Raw genomic sequence first — 21,126 nt, forward strand, 5'->3', positions numbered from 1 at the left:
TAGTATCACCTATCAAATAATTATCTACAGATAATGTAAAAATAATGAAACATTAAACTTTTATCCTTCTAAGTTCATAATCTAAACTACATTTTTGCTCAGGTATGTATAAAAGAAGTACACAAGAACGCTATGCATGGTTTCTTTTCACACTGGTAAAAAGAACAATAAAACTTGTGATTTACTCATTCTAACTGTTAAATATTTTATTTCTTTACAAATTTAGAAAGGGAAAAGGTGGAAAGTTTCACATATAATATGAAATTCTTTAAAAATATGTACGGATAAAAAAACAGGGGAGAATGAAATCCCCTCAATTTCAAATATTTCAAGATGAAATGGTTTTATTCAGTTTTTTAAATAATTTTAGCTATTGGAAAAGTTTATCACTTGCATAATAATTATTGAATCTTAAAGCATCTAAGGAGATCCAAATTTGAACCTCATTTCAATCTGTTACACTTCAATTGGCTGAACGATCCCTTTATATCATAATTCTACTTTTACATATGGGTACCTTTGGTAGAAGTGAGTTACCTAATAAATCGCAAAATTACATGGTAACTATTATTATCAATACTTCCCAGTTTCCAAAATTTAACAGTATGCTGTTTTGAATCAGAGGTGGCGGTAGAGATTTGCCGACGAGGGGGCAAGACAAATCCGACAGGGGGGCAAGCACCATATCTCTAATTTGACTTCAAAATAACTCTTAATAATTAATTTTACATTTAATTAAAGAAAATAAAGAATTATTTAATTCTTTTTTATTCATATCCTTTTTTTTCATTGTTAAAACTTTATAAAGTTATTTGTAAAAAAAACATGTTCTCAGTTTCTTTTACTAACCATCAAAATATTGTCAATATTTATGACTTTTTTTTTATGAGACTCTTGAGATTTAATTTCTCTGCGATCTAATTTAAGAAAAAAATAGTCATATTCTATTCTAGATTGTAGTATATAGATAGAAACACAGATTGTACCAGATTGACGCATCGTGATAAATGGAAAAATACATACTCTTACTATTTTATATGAGAAGCTATATAAAATGAACGTTGAAACAAAAAGTTTTATAAAAGTAACTGTTTTAGAAATTCAGAATAATAAATAAAAAATATTCGATGTTTTCTTCAAAAGCCGATTTTTCTGTTTAGTCCCCTACCTAAAATATTTTTTAAGTAAGAATTGCAACAACGAGTAAGAATTAAGATGTGTTTCGAATCCGAGGAGAATAAGTGAGCGTACTCAACAAATCTTTACTATAGTTCGGACACGAACAATATAGAATGCGGAAAAGATACAATATGTTGTTTTTTGAAATATTTTGTAAATATATGTACAAAATTACTATTTTATGTAAGATATAAAAAATATTCTTATGAAAAATGAACTGTTTAAACGTTAGATCCCCATGTATTTATTTTTCTATATATATTTAGGCTTAAAAAAGCCAATGCATTTTATTTGAAAAAAAATTAGATCTTGAACATGAATTCACCTATCTTCATTTTTATTTATGTACTTTCTGACTATTCTATGTAGTATTGAGTACTTCCTTAATTCGAAGTTACTACAAGCTAATTTCCTACCAAAAGTTGAGTTTATCCCCTCAGTTGCATACATAGGCTTTTTTAACCCCTTAATATATAATGACAAGTCTAACTCGAGTATGGAATTATTTAATTTTTAATTTTAAATCTGAAATTAAGTGAAAGTATTAAGTAATATAAAACGCTAAAATCACTTGAAAACGCATCATTACCTCAAATGCCCTTATATTTTTCTGGTGATTAAGGTAAAGATAATTGTCCCAAATAAGATCTGCCATTTACTTAGGAAGTAAGTAAATTCGTATATCAAGGGGTTAAAGTGTTATTTATGAATATTCTAAGAATGACTATTTTAATCATCTTTTTATCAATACATCTTTATTCAAAGTCTATTAAAAATTTAGGAGCATCTGAAATTATATACTTTTTGCCAATAATAGTAATTGAAAGAAAAGTATATATAAATTATACGTTCTCCGATTACATAGTCATAATATTGAATGCAGAGTCTTAAGCATTTAGGTAGTAATTTCTTTAAAAAAATTAGCGCATACTTGGATAAACTCTTTTAGTGTAGCTAAAACGTTACCATACCAAAAAATTTTTTTTGTCGTCAACTGCAGTCGGTATTATTTCTGTAGAGTAATAATTGTAGCCTGATAAATTAGATTGCAAAAGAAAACATATTTTATTGTTGAATGGATTTAATTTACAATTATACAATTTACTTACTCCAGTGATTTATAATGAATTCACATAATTTGGTTACAGCAAAATAACTCTTAGTATGCATACTCACAAGAGTGTCAAAAGAAAACATTGTGTGTGTATGTGTGTGTTTTTTTAACCAGATTTGAGTCAGGCAATTCTCACAGTGAAACGAATAAAAAAATTATCAATTCGTTACCGAGGAAGTAACAATTATATGAATAAGATGATTAATTTTAGAACTTGGATTTGAGTTATGAATTATAGAAAACAACTCTATTGTCCTATTCATGAATAATATAAAAGCTCCAATTTCTCTAATAATTCCACTGGCAGGCAATAGAAGTGCTCGATGAAAACAGTTTTTTTTTATAATCAATGACAAAATCTTAACCGAAGGATAAAGATTAGTCGGGATAAATGTGACGTGTTCATTTGCCAGATTATTGACTATTCTGCTAAACGTAGTATAAATTATATGCTGAATGAACATTATGACATTTAAATAAAATGACTGAGAATTTGGACTCGTCGACATCCCTTCACATTGAATTCTTAGTCAAACGATCAAATTTTCTTGACAAAATGCGACATGTCTTATGTTTTATACACATGCCGCCTTGTCGATTATATTGCCAAAAGTAGTGCAAATTGAAAGATTGATGAATGACATTTGAATCAAATGTCTGAAAATATGTGGATACTTTCTTCGACATTCATCATATTTAGTTCATAGTCGGCCGCCCAAAAGTTATCGGCAGAATGCGGTATCTTATTCACTTGTCGGATATATTGCCAAATCTAATGCAAATTATAAGCTAAGTGAACGACATTTCAATCAAATGTCTGAAAATCTGCAGATTTAACATCTTCGGCACTCGCCATTGAGTTTAGTCGAGCGACCAAAAATTGCTAGCAAAATGAAAATATCACCTTGTCAATACCTTATTCACTTGTTACCTTGTCGGTTATATTGCCAAAAGTAGTAAAAATTATAAGCTTAATGGCTTAATTAATGTCTGAAAATCTGCGAACTTAACGTCTTCGACATTCATTGCATTCAGTTCTTAGTTTGGTCTATCAAAAATTGTCTGTAAAATAGGGCATATTATTGACGTAGAATTCTATCGATTATTGACCTACCTCCAAATGATGTTGCTAAATATATCCAAAACACTTTAACCATTACTTGAATATTTCGATTGTTTACAATATATTAACTTTAAGGTGGATTTTAAATAATCATATTCGATAATGCTCAACTCTCAACAACCATTATGAAATGGTAAACACTTTTGCCGACGAAACTGAATTTCTTGCTGACGGGGGGGGGGGGGCAAGAGGCTGCCGACAGGGGGGCAACAGCCCCCTGCTACCGCCGCCTCTGGTCTATACCACAAGAAATATCGCGAGATTATAATTCCTCCTCCCCCTCCAAGCTCCACTGTAAACGGAATATTTTCTGTCGAAAGCGTTCTCCATATATATTACAATCCCATATTGTCATCCGATTGAACCTTAATCATTATTCTAGAAAACCCATTTACACTAATCTAGGATACAATTCTGACGTACCTTGCACCAGAGCTGGATGGATTTTGTATTCGAAAGCTTATGGACGGCAACAAGCCATGGAAACTAAACAAGTGGGCTTTCTCGCCTTTCTTTATTGTTTATTAAATAAATAGTCAGATACTTATGGGAACTCCTGGAGTCTGTACGCCATCGGTTTGGTACAGTCTACTTCTTCGTTGCGTGATCTACTAGGTTTAAATGCATTTTAACAACCAGCACTCACCTTCTATTTCCTAACGACAAAAACTATTAACGATTTTGGAATGTTTAACTCGCTATATATGCCTTTCAAGGATCGACCATTTCAATCATATCCAACAATTACACCTTTCTCGATGTCAGACAGAGCTGAATTTCGTGGCAAATGCCATTACTGGATTCTACACGATATTTAAGTATAGAAGATGTGACGTCATCATGACCGCAGATAATCTCATTTGCATGGGTGTCCAAATACTTTTTGGTAGATAGTGTATAATCTCAAGTTCTGTTGTTTGAAATTACCTTCTGGATTGCTATTTGTGCTATTAAGTATTTAGTATTTATTTATTATTACAATTTTGTATTTAACTCATCTTTTTGTTGCTGTTGTTGTTGATTTCAAAATTCTTTCTTAAATTCTAAAAAGTCACGAACATAATAATAGAATATTACTCTATCCTGGAGTTCTTTACCAGGGCTTCAAATACTTTTTACAAATGCAGCCTCATTTGAGATCATATTATTGGCGTTCCCAAGTGTATTCATAATCAAGGAAATTCTTAGAATTAAATGGAGTTATTTATCGCAACTTAATAAATAAAAAAAATCCATATTGCAAAGGCTGACGAAATTTTAATAGCATAAAAAGATTTCAAACAATCATGATTAGAACCTGGACCCATAGCTTAAGGAGTTATGCTCCAGTCCATTGATTTGAAGTGAAGTAGATTATAATTTGCAAATATTTTTGGTATAGTGATATCTCACTTCGTGAGAATTCTGAGTCGGAGAGGGGCGTTCCCGACTGCCTTAGGATTGAGACAGACTCCTGTTAATCTGATGAAGGTAATTTTTCTCGTGCTTCTATCACAAGTTGTTTATTATATTCGGTAAATATAAATATCATTACTATGCGGATGTTTTCTAGTACTTTGCTTTAGGTTATAAACTGATAATTATAGACCATTGCCGTTCTAACAGTTCTTTTTTTGCAACCTAATTTTTCTGAGGAGTCAATTATTTCATAACCCTGTAAGTATTTTGCTGCAAATGAAAGTTTTTAATGTTTCTGTAGTTAGTTATCCATGGAATATTCATTCTCAGCCGGCGTATAATATGTATCCTCGTTTGTAACGTTTTGTCACGCAATTTTATTGAATGCCAAGTTGGTAATTGTGAGCCATTGTTCTGAAAATTAATTTAATCTCATTTTCGACACTTTTTGGACGTCTTTTGAGCATTTACTTTTCTTATTTAAGCGAAATATGTTGATTAAGCTCCAATTATAACAATTTCTTTATTGTTGAAGAATTTTTAATTGAAGTTCGAATAAGAAATTTATCAATTAAAAGTTTCAATTGCATATCCCGACAAACAATTTGCTTGTCCATTTGGGTCACAACCTTTAAGTTCAAAACCTTTATGGCTATATTAGTATGTGCAATATTTAGTTCGCAAATGCAAAACAATCGCTTTCTAACTGCATTTTATCCCTACACTATGAAATCTGAAACTATAGAATTACGAGAATTTGAACAATCGAATTCAAACATATTCCGAAATATTTTTTAATGAAACTTCTAATTTCTCAAAGCATATTTCATTTCTAATTGTTTATTTGATATTTTTTTTTATCTCGGTTGGTTTTCTCTTGAACTGTGAAATCTATACTTAACAAGGAAGTGTATATATTTGTGCCGGAAGTTTACAGGACAGCCACTAAAACTATCAAATTCGGCACAGGTATACTTTATAAAATGAAAATGTTTATCTCTAAGCGATTTTATGAAACTTTAATTGCATACTAAATGAAACTCGAATTTTCTTGGGTGATTATTTCCTGAAACCTTGAAGCAAAAATTTAGTTTCTGCGTCTTTTTAAAATTTTAAAGATTGTCTAAATAAATGTTATTACCATACAATTTTTCTGAATTTTCACAATATTTAAAATAACTATTAGTTTTTCTTACATTACATTATTGTAATGATATTCAAACCATTTGTGTTTCATCAAATAGCAATCGCATGACTTCCTTCCATTTCTGAAAGCTTCAGGAAAAAACGCTTCTACTAATCCTGGAACAAACTGTAATTACATTATCTTAAAAGATAACTTGAAATTTGATTTAGAATACTCGGAAACTTAATTTTGAGAAACTTAATAAACATTTAAACGATATCATGGAATTATGCTTCATTAGGAACATGCTTCAGTTGAGGACAGAAACATGAGCGTGAAGTTATATTTACGAGATTCAACATAAAACGAAAGCAATATTTCCAGAAAATCAATCAGTGGTTAGTCTGTAATACTCTCCAACCTGAAAGCGCCTGTATTCGTCATTGAGAATTGAAAGTCGCCATCCTTGGCGTATCTGAAGATGGAATGTTGCAGATATTGTTTTAACTTTAAAAATTCGCCTGAAACTATAATGTGAGCTTAGCAGCTTCTCTAATGCGTTGAATTCAAAGATTTTATATGCAAGCGTAGTGTTAATCTTTTAAGATAAACGGACCAAAACGAGCCACTCTGATGTCGAAAATGCAATGTATGGTTACAAGGTAAAAATACCGCTAACTTTGTTAATTGCTCAATTAATGTAGAAATTTTTTGTGGAGTTCACATTTCAAAATTAGTATATACTTTGCAATTATCCATTGCATTTTGTTCATGAAAAATTTCAATCTTAAATGAAATTTCATCTAGGGGCAATTGAATGATTGGATTATGTCGTATCTAATAAGTTATGCTTTGCGTTTTGATGGGTTTTAATTTATCATGCCATTTCTCTTAGCTTATTATAATCGCTAAATTTCGAACTCGAGTTTTTGATGAATTGTTATGTTTCAGTCCTCCACGAGTTCGGAAACTGTCTTTAGAGATGTCTGTATTTGGCCATAATCGAAACGCGTTGAGCTACAACAATGGAACGTAGCTCAAAATTTTAAGAGCTCGATTAAATTTTGGCCAAAACCATTCACAGAACATCTGTTCGAGTACAACACAATAGCTATGAAGTATAAAAAGGTAGACGCTTGGTATTTGGTACAATTTTAACATCTAAATTATCTGTGCCAAATTTGAAACTAATCAGTCAATGGGTTGACTGTCAGTAAGTATATTTGCATGTGATAAAAACTCAACATTTAATAAGATGAAATCTGGCATGTGATTTTCGTACAAAAATTGATTTCTAACAATTTTAATTTCGATCGACAAAAAATCCTTATATTCTCGGTTCACTATAATATTGAGGTACAAAACGGTCATATGCGGACATCAAATAAAAATAAATTCGTGGTTGTCATAACCTTAACAATGGTTCACAATTTAAATGCTAGGGCAGGAGGATAACATCTGTATTGGGGAGTTTCTTGAAGACGCTTCGGCATGTTTTGTCAAGCATTTGTTCCACATCAAAAAAACTGAAACTGATTATCTAGCATCAACTCAACACCAGTAAGCTGTCTTTTAATTCTTTATTAAAAGTTTCGCAAAAGATGACGAGTCTCACTCGTGCATTGAATTACTGAATCTTTAATCTGCAATTAAGTAAAAATATAAATCTAAAAGGCAAATCATTAAAACGCTTCACTACCCAAATGCCCTTTTCATAGAAATTAAAATAATGCCCCGAATAAGTTGCATCATCTGATTAGCAAAATAAATCACTGCAATGGTTTTATAAACTGAGATCACTTGAGGGATCATATCATTTTCTATATCTTTAAGTTGTGAACAGTTTAAACACGTTTCATTTATATATTTCCGTTCTTTTCAGGCTATTCAATTTGTCATCTCATCTGCTATTGTCTGGATACTTGGTGAGTCGAGAAAATTAGTACAAAAATGTCGGTATTTTAGAAGACTTGCTATACAAGAATCGACTAATGCCAAACGCAATGGAGGCTGACTTCCGTAATTATCTGCTGGTGCAATTAGAGTTTCAACAAGGATAACGCTGGATCCGAGATGCGTTACGCCAGTACGGGACTTTTACAAATGTAAGTAAATTGAAATATCATTATTTTTCTTAATTTACAATTACTTCCTCTCAACCTTTAAGCCTAAATGCTGAATGTTATATTTTAAGCAGCTTACTTAAAATTGTCTCCTGAAATTAATATATTCAATTGCTAATGCTATTTATTGACAGTAAAATCACACTAAGTATATTACTAAATGAGTTTGCTGCATGTGCTTGGTAGAAGTGTTGATTTTTTTTTAATTGCCATTCCATGTTCATTCATACTTCTAACATATGAAGTACTGTAATCGTCGAAAAATTCAAATTCGAGATTTTCACCACCCCGATTATGAATAACACGAAGTTTGTTCGTCTGTGATACAGTTCAAAAATACTTTGAGACAGACGGGTGAATTTGGACTACGGTTTGTACGCAAGATTTTAAAATTGTTGCCAAATTATAAGTAAAATCCGTCCTAAAGAAATCTGCCCTGCTGCTTAAATAAAAATTAGCACTAACTTCAAGAGTTCAGATGCAACTTGGTACATATTTCAATAGACTAGTGTTGCTTTAAATCTAGACATTAACAGAGCTAAACTAAACTTGGTACAGGCTTAATATCTATAGTATAGATGTCCATTAAATTTTGAATCAAATCTATCAAGGAGTTCACGTTGGTCGGTCAGTCTGTAATTTCAAAAGCATGTAAACATATCTATACTTGTATAAAGCTCAGGTGTGTGTGTGTGTGTGTTGGCGCTCTACAGGTCAGACTGTTTGACCTACAGCTACCAAATTTGGTACATGTATACCTTGGAGGTCGGGAATGTTCACCTGGGGACCATTTTTATGAATTTTTAATTAAAATTTTAATTAAAAACTAACTTTCCCGCCAAAAACTTTTCATTTTCCCCACCGCCAAATGAGTAAGGCTTCAGTTTTCCTACTCTAATTAGGCTAGGCTTAAAATGTTTCCGACCGATTATTTTAAATGATTCGTTTTATTTTCTTAGTGTTTGATGTATTTAAAATTAAACATTGTTAATTAATCGATCTGGCCATGATAAATCTGAAAATATTTCGACAGATTCTTGAAATATTACATAAATTAAGATATTCTTTAGTTTAAACGCTCAGTGACTGTTTTCAGTAATCATAATACAAAAAATACTTTGTTTCAGTAAAAAATATTACTATATTAATTGCAGATTAATCCTTTCCACTTTAAATTAAAGTATAAATTCTATGGGAGCTAACAGAAAATTAGATACATATTACGTTATGATTGAAGGCCTTTATAATATTATGAGTAAGTTATATGACTATCCAAAATTTCAAGTTTTAAAATATTTTGAAGTAGCTATTAAAGTAATTGCATAAAATATTTATTAAAATTTTAATGAACATTAAGATTGAAGAACCGGCTGGTCGCCAAAGGCGGCTAGTATATATATATGGTTTTGGGTCAAACCGATTTCAATTGGTTGGAATGAATGCGCCTAAAACGCATTAGTCTTTCGGGTACTATTAACCGCAAGCTAGGTATTAATGGGGACTCCATAACATTCTGACGAATTTAGGATCACACGATAAATTCTTTATTGAAATGAATATTTCATAATTGAACACCAAAGCCATGGAACATGTTCTCTGGAGTAACACCTTTTTAGAGTATGTGAGAGTTTTGGTGCCCACTTCAACTGGCTCTTATTTGTACGGTTAAGAATATATTTAATTCTTCAGTGTTGAAATAAGTTGTATATTGTGAAGCAAGATACTTAAATTTATCGCTATTCCCAATAATTTTACTCAACTAAAACAGTCTAGCCAATTAGCAATAGGCTGTTTCAGTCATAAACTCTACTTAAAATCGTCCTTTCAGCATTTTTCAATTTGTTCATCAAATTAAAGTTAAATGTTTCAAAACTGTCAATTAAAATCCGAAATGTGCTCGAAATGGTTAATGGATCTGTTGCCATCTAGAATGTTTTTAACCAATTGAGTTCAGGAGTAAATTTACGCCATCTAAGTCAAATGCCGATGAAACTGCTCATGCACTCCACTACTTCAATTACACGCAGTGATGTGCTCTTTCATACATAAATTATGAGTTTAAAATGGATGCGGCTTATTTAATATTGGACGCCTTTCTTCACCAATTGGGTCACCAGGTGTAAAACTCACAAAATTCAGTTAAATATTTGTGCTTTGGTCTCTTAATAGCTTAATCAAAATATTAAGCTTTAAATTCACAGTTCCATAGCTCACATTATAGAAGCCTTACGACATTTTGTCCATCGTAATATCTATTTTCTGTCATCTCCAATTTGCCGTAAGATTTAAATTTAAATTTGAATTTGAAATGAAAGAGAACTTCAATAAATGCGAACTTTTTTACTAAAACCAGTCATTTTTAATTACAGAAAATCGAATCTTTCAGTATTGTAAGCTTATATGTATCGGAGAATATTCTATAATTCAGTGAACTTCTGATTCGTCAAATTCATTTTTTTCTTCAAAAAGATTTGAATGCGGCAAGTGTTATTTCAATCAATAAATGTATTTCAGAAAATTATGAATTCTACGTTATACAGTTCTTCGATCCTGTAAATCATAGTCGGTAAAATTATCTTGCTTCTAACGGTTGTCTTCCGAGATCAAGCCTGATCTAGTTATAATGCTTTGAATATTATTTTAAGATTATCAACAATAGCATTATTTTAGACAATCGGCCTTAGAAAATCCGAGCCCTGAGTAGCGCTTTTTCGTCAAGACGATTCTTTTTTATAGAATAGGCATTCAAATTTCACTTAAGACATTTTAATTGCAAAAGTAATTGCAAAACTTAATATATTTTAATTGCAAAAGAGTGGAACTTTTAATAAAATAGACTTGAGACATTAATATTTAATGACTTATAGAATATAGGATCCCATATAAAATTTTTTTAATGTAAAAATAAATCTGAGCGTAATTTATAGGAATATTTGATTCAAACTATATAAAATGTCTCATTTACACTAATTCGCGTATGTATCTAATAAAGTTGTAGAAATCAGCTGTTGGTCCCTGATTAGTGTGGATATCCTATGTATTAAGTTGTATATGCCTTAAATAAGATTGAATTATTGAACTGATAACCATTTTAAAACATCGTAGAACTTTTCCTCGTATTGCTTTTTTAGAAAATATCGCATTTCATAGTCTATTTCATACAAATGCTAAAAATCGCATTTTTAGGTTAAAATTTCAGAAAGAGTTAACTCGGTCTTTTAACTGGAGTTTTTGCCAGCGTAATTGCAATATGATAAATAGAACTACTTTTTTCTACGCACTTCATTTCTTTGTGAAATAAATTGTTTGAAAACATTTAAAATATTTTCTTAAAATTCATTAAAAGTAGAAACTTAATTTATAAGTTAACATTGGTATAATTTGATTTTTTTGAACTTTAAAATGATGCAGAAACCATTTGGGCTATATTTTCGGAAGTCATAGAGGAAAGATACCGATATTTCGCTTCATTTTCAGTTAATGAAAATTCTGATTGAAATTTGCACCTTTTCCCGAAGTAAAATTCCCACCCTCTAAAATGCGTTTCTGACAAGTTTACTCGTTCTAAGTCAAACGGTTTTGTATGTAGAGCGCAGATATATTAAATTTAGCATGAATAGAATATAAAATACGGCGAGATTTTTCTCGCCCTGTATTTCATTTTCTGACGAAAGCCATGATAATCTTCAAGCCACAACTATTACGCCGATTTCCTCAATTTACTTTCTCATAAAAAGTATTGCAATTTGCAAAAAAACTCAATTAGGGATTTTTCACGAATCTTTTCAGATATCTTAAAATCCACATCGCCTTTTTGGGATTTATTCCCGCTTTTCTGAGAAAGTAAATTCAAACGCTTTGAGCTAAAAAGATGAATTTGATGTGGGACTTAATATCAAATTAATAGTTCTGTCAAATTTTGGAGAAAAAATCTAATCGGGGAAAGTTAGTCGAAGCTATCCGAGTAAAACGAGCGCAATAAATACAAAACTTGGAACCAACGCATAGTTAAGTGCAGCCAACGTATAGTTTGATACACAAGTTTAGCATCTAAAATGTGGATTCGGTTCAAATTTGGAATCAAATTCGTCTCCAAATTTGGCTTTTATCGATCTGTACTTTTACATGCATATCAACGCAATTTAAGTTCATATACAAAATTCTATTTATTTCAGATTACATTTATATCTGTCAAATTTTTGTTTTAATCAGTGAGCAACCAGTGGGAGTAGTTTCACTAAGTTTCCTTTCCAATAAGTGTTATTCCAGAGAACGTCACGTGTAACATGTGTAATTGTATTTTAAGCATTAAGTATGTGTTATGTATATGCAAAAACTTTTTACTTAGACAAGCCACTTTGAAGCCCATATCGTTATGTCAATTGACACCCTTGGGGCCGGCAATGCTTTACTTGGAGAAATTCGAATTAAAATGACTTGCTTTTAACAATGTTTATTAAACATAACCGGAAAAAATAACGTACGATAATTCGGTCTTTGTACCACTGAACCGAACTAATCATAGTCAAGCTCGGAGAACGCCTTGCATGGCATTAGTCTACTATAGACAAGAAATGCTAACTTTGACATCAGTTTGCCATTTTTATTGAATCCGACTTTTGTTCTTTGACGAGTTTTTTGTCGATTAATCCTTGGTTTGAGGCAAAGAGTATTTGAAAATCGAATATGTTGATGCAATTTTTTTGTACAGTTAGAAAGTCTACACTTGTAATCGCAATCACATGCCAAATTTGTAACTCTCAAGTCAAGTTTACACGTTTCTGAAAGTATGAATCGGCCAACTGTCAACCAAGTTGGATTTGGCTCAAAAGTTCATAGATGTTAAATCTGTGTACCGAAGTTAATCCATTTAGACCCGTCTTTGTAATTACCGCTTTAACTTAAATTCGAATAGACATCCACTGGACGGATTTTGTTCAAAATTTGACTGAAATCTACAAATCTCATGTGAAAACTGAGTTTGTTGGACATTTGGAAAAGATCCATACAGAAAATTATTTCGGATCCGAATTTTTATGGTGTCTTTGGGTTTTTCGAATTCCGCGCCATAGTCTCAAGTAAACTAAAGGATTCGAACCCGACCTTTTTCGTGATTTGTGGTTGGCAGCAACTGCAATGCAAATTTGGCTGCTGTTTAAACTCGCCTGATGTAAGTACTTTAGACGGAATATGCGAAGTGGTTTAAGCTCTTCGGTCGAGGAGGAAGATAAGTTAACTGTGGGCAACTGGTTTGTTGCTTCACCTTTTTTAAACGGTTTCTTTCAGTTCGTTTAAACTTTAGACAGAAAGGATGAATGGTTCGAATCTGTTGACCAAGATAATTACAAAAATGTTTATTTAATTCAATTTCTAAAATGAGGAGACTCGTCAATATCGAGTTTGAATTTTTTGACGATTACAATACTTTATCGATACATCGTATACGAGAAAATGCCAGTTACGCCAAAGATTAATATTTAGTAACTATTGATCACCGATGCCAGTCAAAATATTGGCATATTTTGCCCAAGATTCAGTTTTATGTGAAAGTGTAACGTTTATTAAATGAGTTTGGAGAAAGCCAATCCAATTTTTGTTGGATGGAAAAGAAACTGGTGGTGTTTATATAGTCCAAGTGTCACCTGCTCCATGCCGCGCTTCAATTTTTAAGCTCTCAAAATATAAAATTTCGATATAGCCCCAGAATCACCCTCTAGAGTCATTTCGTCGTTTTTCTTCAATTTACGTACATATCTAACCAATAAAAATGTTGACGGCTTAATGTTAAATGGCATTTTCATTTAGTATAAAATTTATTTTATAGATTTCGAAGAACTAGTCACCTTCGGTGGCTAGAGATTTCTAAAATTACAAGCCTATTGACATGACATTTGCCATTCGAAATTATTTTAACTGTTTGGTATCTAACTCTGTATACTGCGTACAGATAAGAATCAACTGGACGGAGTCTTGCAGAAATGTTCGCGCATACTTTCTACTTCATCGTCACACTTACCTTCCTTCACATATAATTGTTGGACTTGGACGAGATTGAACTCCACGGGTGCTGAACTTCATTTTCAACCCTTGTATATGAGTCTTGCTCTAGAAGTAGAGAATTTTTTAGATGAACCATATATTCAGAAATATAGAATCTTGGTTCGACTGAGGTCCCAATTTAGCAAAACTCCAATTTTAGTAAGATTACATAGACAAATAACATTTGATATAAATGCGACGTTTATGGCGCTGCGTTTTTGAGTTATCACTTTTATATCCATAGGAAAGTACAGAACAGATAAAATCTCAATAGATTTATTTCGAAATTTTCCTTTTGTATTTTTCACCTTAAATGCTAATTCTATATACCAAATTTTATCTATCTAGTTCTTTAAGTTTTGTAGTTATCGTATTCATTTATGTTCGTATCACATTTTGTAGAAATCTAGCGATATTTACAAGATATGTAAAAACCACATACCAAATTTCATCCACCAAATTCAGTTTGCAAGTGTTCAAATAAGATCCAAAAATGTTTTTCGAATGCGGAATGGCTTAAAGCGTGGATTCGTTAAAATGTAGAGTTCGAATTTTTTGACGTTCACAATATTTTCTTATAGTTCAGACATGATTAAGTAATATTTGGTAAATTAAATTTTATCTCATTAAACTTTATAATACTTTAATTTTTATCTCAATCCTACGTGTTTATAGGTTTAAATAAAGTTATTTCTTTTTAGGGTTGTTGGTTCTTTCATTACTGAATGCATATAAGAATCTACTGCAAGCTGCTCTGAAGGAGGAACCTGACCAGATAAGTTACTTCAGGAATCTGTTATTCCTGTAAACCCAAGCTTGTTTGCTCTTCCCGAACAGATCAGAAAGTTTCTTCAGAAAATACAGCCCGGAAGAGCCCAAGGAATTGAATTTAACATGGTAATATTTTTTGACTTAAATTATAATTAAAAATATCTTTGAATATTTTCTGGATTATTTAAGAAATTTTCCTAGTATGTTATCCAAAATAGGATGTTTCTAAAGATATAAAATTTGTGTAAAATGAGCATGTGCAATGAATACTTGAAGCGCTTGACTGACTCTAAATTCCCACTGTAGACTGTCTTAGCAAGTGCTCTCTGCTATTTGATCAGACTTCTGTGGCAGATTTTTCCGAGTCTCCACGAAATTTCAAAAATCTGACCTTGTTAGCAGAAAAACTGCAATTTTCTTTCGCAATTGCACGCGAAAGATCTTTGATACAGAAGCTCGAATGATTTTGATTCTTTTTTGTCCATTAGATGTCTAATTTTCAGTATGTTAATCGTTTTGTGTTGTGCAGTTCATTGCGAAGTAGTGTAGAAATCTTTTTCCAGTTCTGAAAGCTCGAAATACTTCGATTAACGTACGGCGTTTCAGCCTCTTCCCTCCCCCCCCCAAATCTTCATTCCATTAAGATTAGAATTTGAAACTAATCCTTCTATAAGTGGCTGCTCCGAATAATAGTATACAAGCCTCGACGCATCAATAAAACTATTGTCTGTGAAGAATACGATATCTTGTCTTGTGTTTTGATAGATCATGTAAACATAACATAAATTTGAAACCGTTTTAAATTATAGTTAAGTACCCGCAGCATACCTTTGAATAAAAGAAAATCAATCCAAGAAACTCAATACTTTGAGCACCTAAGAGTATTCAATATTAATTCGTCCGATTGAAAAAATTCAATACTTATGATATTGAGAATAAAATTGGCTTCATCAAGTCATCTGACTTTTTGCCTTTCAAGACTTGAGTCGTGACTCTTCAAGCAATAAATTTTAATCTCAGAGCCAAGAATGTGAATATGATGCATGTTAAAAATATATGCAAGTTTACACACGGTAAAACTGAATAAATGGCGACATTAATTTTGGAAATAAATACTCTGAAATTTATTAACTTAAAAAGAATATTAATAGAGAGTATTAGTAGAAATTTGTAAATTGTATAATTTTTCCCTCTCGATTCCATTTTTCTCCTAGGAAAGTAATGCATCAGAATAGGAAATGCTATGCGTTTGTTATTAATTTTAAATTGTGAGAAAGTGTCCTGAATTACGATTCTGAAATTGGAAGTTCAAAAATTAATATGGTGTCTACCACAATAATACAGAAGTAAAGACATAGAATTAAGATGGAAATATAAATTTTCCGACCCTTTAACTATGCGCCTAATGCTCATCTTTCTCGATATCTAAATCTTTAAAACTTCAAATAACCAGTAATAATGCATTTAAAGAACTGAATGTAAAATGGCAGGAACACAATTATCAATCCCCTCTTGCAAAATCCTTCATCAGTAACGTTAGATGTGGGGAAAATGTTTCATTTATATAAAATTGCAAATACTTCAATGAAGGAATTTTTTTCACCATTATATTTAATTCACGACCAAAATCTATAAATCTCTAATAAATTGCACTTCATTCTATCAATATTGCCTACTTTCTGGATTTATCTTCCTGTAGCGGAGATTGAAGTGAAAATGAATCGATTTTGTACTAACCAAACCCGTTTCACTAACTTTTTAGTACTCGGTGTTCATCAACCCACGTCGATTCACTTAATTTTTTAACCGATTCTCGATTTTAATCGACAGACATTCTTACGCATTCTTAAGTATAGCGAATTTCATATTCATTTTAATTTGTTGAATACAAAAATTAATACTACATTTACAACTCCAAGCCATGATTGGCACAGTTTGGCCATATTTGGCTCTTGAATGAAACCATAACTTGTCGGCATACATTTGCAGTGGTGCATTTTGGCACAGATCTGAGCCTTGCGTCATGAAATCGAAACTCTATAATTTCTCAGGAGGTACTTGGACACCATTTCAGTTGCAGAAAGTGAAGGAGAAATTTCATTTCTTTCCCTTGTTCCAACTCTGAAGTATAAAGATGAGCTTCTTATTTTAGAAAGATTCAGATAAAAATAACAAAAGTGCGCGCGCACGATTAGGATTAGGTATCTAATAGAAAGGCTTAATATATTTAACATTAAATTGGGGATAAGGTTTAGGATAGCACCCTCCCTCCCCCTTTTTCTTAAAAAATAGGATGGGCTAGCTACCAGCCGGCTGGTGAGAGGGTGGGAAAATATTCATAACTATAAATTAATTTCTCTCTTTACCACCAAAAGAAGCTTAATTTATACTTTGTTTTGGTAGGTGGTGGAAAAATTGAAATTTCCCGTAAAAAGATATCGAACGATAATGTCAATCTTTCTGATGCTCAGCTATAAAAGCAAACCAGAAGCTCATTGAGTTAGGATGTGGCTCATTGAGTTAGGATGTGGCTCATTGAGTTAGGATGTGGCTCATTGAGTTAGGATGTGGCTCATTGAGTTAGGATGTGGCTCATTGAGTTAGGATGTGGCTCATTGAGTTAGGATGTGGCTCATTGAGTTAGGATGTGGCTCATTGAGTTAGGATGTGGCTCATTGAGTTAGGATGTGGCTCATTGAGTTAGGATGTGGCTCATTGAGTTAGGATGTGGCTCATTGAGTTAGGATGTGGCTCATTGAGTTAGGATGTGGCTCATTGAGTTAGGATGTGGCTCATTGAGTTGTTAGGATGTGGCTCATTGAGTTGTTAGGATGTGGCTCATTGAGTTGTTAGGATGTGGCTCATTGAGTTGTTAGGATGTGGCTCATTGAGTTGTTAGGATGTGGCTCATTGAGTTGTTAGGATGTGGCTCATTGAGTTGTTAGGATGTGGCTCATTGAGTTGTTAGGATGTGGCTCATTGAGTTGTTAGGATGTGGCTCATTGAGTTGTTAGGATGTGGCTCATTGAGTTGTTAGGATGTGGCTCATTGAGTTGTTAGGATGTGGCTCATTGAGTTGTTAGGATGTGGCTCATTGAGTTGTTAGGATGTGGCTCATTGAGTTGTTAGGATGTGGCTCATTGAGTTGTTAGGATGTGGCTCATTGAGTTGTTAGGATGTGGCTCATTGAGTTGTTAGGATGTGGCTCATTGAGTTGTTAGGATGTGGCTCATTGAGTTGTTAGGATGTGGCTCATTGAGTTGTTAGGATGTGGCTCATTGAGTTGTTAGGATGTGGCTCATTGAGTTGTTAGGATGTGGCTCATTGAGTTGTTAGGATGTGGCTCATTGAGTTGTTAGGATGTGGCTCATTGAGTTAGGATGTGGCTCATTGAGTTAGGATGTGGCTCATTGAGTTGTTAGGATGTGGCTCATTGAGTTGTTAGGAATACACAAAACATCCTGTTCTTCAAAGCTGAATGCGAAATGCAGAATCAAATTCCCCAAATTAGTCTTATAACTCTAAAAATATCGATTGAATACTTATTTGTGCAGTAAAGTTGGTATCAGTGCTCGGCTACTTTTGGTAAGTCATCCAGTTATTCAGTTTCTGATCAGTTTTCTAGATGGAAATAATTCATAATCCAATAGAATTTTAAATTTTGCCCAGAATCGTTTCTAATTTATTAAATATTTAACAGCGGTTCCTTCTTATCTTCATTGTCAAAGAATGTATAGAATTCTTCCAAAAATGGAGCGAGTTCTATAATTATAGATGAGTTCAACTGCATATTTAACGTCTATTCAAATTTGCGCTACTGTTATTCTTGGAGGATATTGACATCTGCTTATGTTCTGTGGTATTTTACGTCTTCAAATAAAATTTACTTCGATAGCAAACTTAATTTTCCCCCTTTAAAAATATTTGCACTAAAAGCGCTCTTCTAAAGAACTTAGAAAATTTTATGTATTTTAATGGATTGCGTAAAATTCCCAAATCCAGTTTGGCCCTCTGTTTGATATAAAATTTTTCCATCTTATTTTATTGATCATCTGTTAGAAATCGCACATTATTAAATACTTGTGGGTGCTCAAAGTCATTGAATTATTAGAAAGCTTAACTAATAAAAACAAACCCAAGTTATTGAGGAAACACGCATTATGAAACGCTTTCAAAATTAAAGTCGAAAAGTAAAAACATGCCCCAACTCAATTTAAAAGATGAAAACACATAAGCTTTAAAATTCTACCATTCGTTTCGAGACGAGTGCCGCAACATTAACCATCCCAGTGCCTATGCAGCAATTCGTACAAATCGGAAGCTCTTGGATGCAGTCTTTGATTTTTGAGGGCAACATTTCTTTTAAAATTGCGGCGTTGAATTATATTGCGTAATTAGACATCGTATAACAATTTTCTAGATGCAAAAAAAGATAGCAAATGTTACAACTAAATGCTTAAATCGGCAGGAAGAGTTTACTCAAATGCTAACATAGTCTCTAGTAGACTTTGGAAGTCTATATTTTATCAGGCTTAAGTAGCCTTAGTTCAACTTTTCCAATATATTGGATCTGTGCTATTGATTACCTACTTATTGGTGCAATAGTTGATGTATTCGATGGCTTGAAATAATTTTTTCATAAGTCAATCTTCAGTTGTACTTAAATGCATTGAAATTTCTTTCTTCATAACTATTTAAGAACAGTACTACTCATTGTCAGAGGATATAGAACTGCAAAGAACAGAGCACTTGCTTTGGGCCATTATTTTTTAATTCTTAAATCTATAAATTGACTTGTAAAGTTCATATTGGGAATCCAAACTTTTGCCATTGATTTTGTATTCAAATATTTGGTAAAATGAATATAACGATAACTTACAGATGAATGTTGGTGAAATTTTTCATATTTTTACCCTATTTCATTCAATTTTATGTGCTTTCAACCTATGTTTATACTTTGTCATTAATACTGCATAAGCAAATATTAAGAATATATTTATATATTGTGCAACTTGAGAAATGGGATAACTTTCTAGGAACTTTTAAAGTAATGCCTATAAAAGTTACATTATGTACATTAGTGTTATGTTTTTACTACTTTTAACTTAGATAAAATAAAATAACTCCTTATTATTGAATAAGTAGTTGGTATGTTTAGCACAGCGAATTCGTTGAATCTTCTTATCCATTGAGAGGGTTTTTCCAAATATTGAAGATTAAATGTTTTGAAATGTATTGAATTCAAAATTGTTCTGTGGAATCTTTTTATATATATCTAATTTCCAATTATGCTTCTTGTATATCTAATTCTTGAGCCTTCAAATTCTTGTTCGTTTATTAATTCTTGCCCCCCCCTTTGCATAACTTTTCTGCTTATGTTGATACTGTAAAGAAATGAATCTTGCAAAGATTTTCCCAATTGCTTTCAACTGAGTTGACCTGTAGAAATAACTCATGGATTTCCACATTTGCTTGGCCATTCTGAAATGGACCAAATGAATCAAGCCATTGTAATGCTTACTGCCTGGTTTTAAATAAATCTTAAAATTATTCTGAAAGTACTGGTTGTTAATCTGCGCTACTTGAATAGGAAATAATGAATGGAGTTGTAAGATTTAGCATTTTTATCAAGATTTCAAAATCATAAAACCTAGAACGAAATCTGTTGCATTACATTTTCGTATACGAAGTGTAAAGAAAGAATAGTTATTGTCAAATTTCGAACTCGATACTTTGGCGAATCTCCTCATTTTAAACTTCCCTGAGTTTGAACCCATTTTTGGAAAATGTCTGTCTGTGACAACAAACTTTGAGCTAGACGGTTGAAATTTGGTATAAAGTCTCCACACCAAATTTGTAGTCTATGAAATCATAAGCAAAATTCTTTCAAATCCGTCTGCCTTTCTGTTCGAGTTAACACAGTTAAAGAGCTAAATAGATAAAATTCGTTAAAAAAATGTAACATCTCTAAGGTACACATCTGCGGAATTTTGAGCTAAATCCAACAAAGGGATAACTGTCTGTCTGTACTTTCAGAAAAAAATGCAATTGCTATTATTCAAAAATGGATAAATTCAATGTTTAATTTGCCAATCAAAGCGAACTTTGTTGGGATGCAGTTAAATCTGATATAGATCCTCAGAGAATTTGAGGCCATCCTCCGAAACTGAAGAACCTTTACACGAGACAGGCTGTCATGCATTGGTGCTCCACCAGTCTGCTCACTTCATGCTTTATAACCGTGAACTACCCG

General features: G+C 32.3%; 1 protein-coding gene across 4 annotated transcripts in view; it reads left to right on the plus strand.

Annotated features, from left to right (window-relative positions):
* Nucleotides 1–4,820: 4,820 nt before the first annotated feature.
* The window catches only part of LOC129981750 (proton-coupled folate transporter-like), a 73,492-nt gene continuing 57,186 nt past the window's right edge, over nucleotides 4,821–21,126 (plus strand). Inside the window, exons 1-3 of one of the 4 annotated variants that reach the window (XM_056092851.1) lie at nucleotides 4,821–4,886; nucleotides 7,823–8,045; nucleotides 14,804–14,999. The gene's annotated coding sequence lies outside the window, so the exon portion shown is untranslated. Of the gene's footprint in view, nucleotides 4,887–4,944; nucleotides 5,073–7,822; nucleotides 8,046–14,803; nucleotides 15,000–21,126 lie in introns of those variants that run through there. The other 3 variants (XM_056093066.1, XM_056092775.1, XM_056093002.1) reach the window with 3 other exon arrangements.

The sequence above is a fragment of the Argiope bruennichi genome, chromosome 1, assembly GCF_947563725.1.
Source record: "Argiope bruennichi chromosome 1, qqArgBrue1.1, whole genome shotgun sequence".
Taxonomy (NCBI): domain Eukaryota; kingdom Metazoa; phylum Arthropoda; class Arachnida; order Araneae; family Araneidae; genus Argiope; species Argiope bruennichi.